The 1,185-nt window shown below is 44.5% G+C and overlaps 1 pseudogene; it reads right to left on the bottom strand.

The window, feature by feature from the left end:
• Nucleotides 1-328: 328 nt before the first annotated feature.
• LOC101607982 lies at nt 329-901 on the bottom strand (annotated as a pseudogene).
• Between the last annotated feature and the right edge of the window lie 284 nt (nt 902-1,185).

Here is a 1,185-nt window from a genome sequence, read left to right as displayed (position 1 = left end):
GCAGAAAAGAGATGGAGACTTTCAGATGAGAAGCCTGTGGATATAGGCTCCTGCCACGGAACAACTGTAGACTAAGCATTTGGCTCTACTGGGACGGCAGTGTGTAAAGGGCTTGTTCTCCTTGAGCATATACCACGTCCACTAGATAAGATCATATACATTAACACTGATTAATGTTCTACTCAGTCATCCACTTAACAAAGCTCAACAGGCTTTACAAAGTATTCTAAAGTTACACTTTCACCTTTTATTAAGGCAAGTTTGTGAAAAACAATTTTAATACAACCAGATCTCTTCATGATCGTTCCACTTACATTTTAAAGAAACATACAAAAGAACTGTATCTTATAAAAAGCCACTTTTATATTCCCCCAAATAATGAAGGATGTTGAACCCAATTTACTTTTTAAAGGGAGTTCTTGCTTTTTCTCAGTTTCTAAGTACTATTCATCTTCTTTAGAGCCAGTTTTGCTTAAATGCTTTATGACATCAACCCAGTTCCAGCCTCGAGGAAGTTCCCCTTTATGATCTGTTTTATCTGCCAGCTTACGTTTCTGTGCTTTAGAAAGCTGTTCTTTTGTGTCTTTTTTCTTACTTGACGGGGCTAGATTAGGAGTGTCACCTGAGATGATGTTGCCTATGGACGTTGTGGAGTTAATGGGCAGGGGATTCTCCATGCTCCTTATTGTCCTTGGCGTATTCAAACAATGCATAGGTCATAGCAGTTCCAAGATTAACTTCCACTGCTTCCTGTAACTTGGCTAATATGCTCTGCTTTATAGCTGAGGAACCTGTATTGAAATGAAACTGGACTTAATTCCCGGAAGCTTTCATCACCTTCATAAATAGAATGTAAAGCTTCTAGTTCCATCTCCTGGTCCTCGTTGGCCCCCATCGCGCCTGCGCCCTCCAGGCGGACGGCGTTGGCGACAAAGAAGAGCGAGAGGACAGTGGCCCAGACGCCTGGGCACCCCCTTCGGAGCCTCCGCCATGGGGTCCCCTCCTGGCCACCGCAGCTGCTAGTTCACACGCTTGTGCCCCCCCTTGCTATAGGTTTTCATGGAGCAGGCCTCCAGTCAAATTAGAGGGCTGTTGGTTTTCCCCACAACAGATGTGCCACTTTTGCACCCATTGGATCATTTGGCCTGGCTGGCCAAATATAAGGCTTGCAGTGTCCACTGTTAG

Source organism: Jaculus jaculus, chromosome 12, assembly GCF_020740685.1.
Source record: "Jaculus jaculus isolate mJacJac1 chromosome 12, mJacJac1.mat.Y.cur, whole genome shotgun sequence".
Lineage (NCBI taxonomy): Eukaryota > Metazoa > Chordata > Mammalia > Rodentia > Dipodidae > Jaculus > Jaculus jaculus.
The sequence above is the reverse complement of the archived record's forward strand: the minus strand, read 5'-3'. Positions and strand labels throughout refer to the sequence as shown.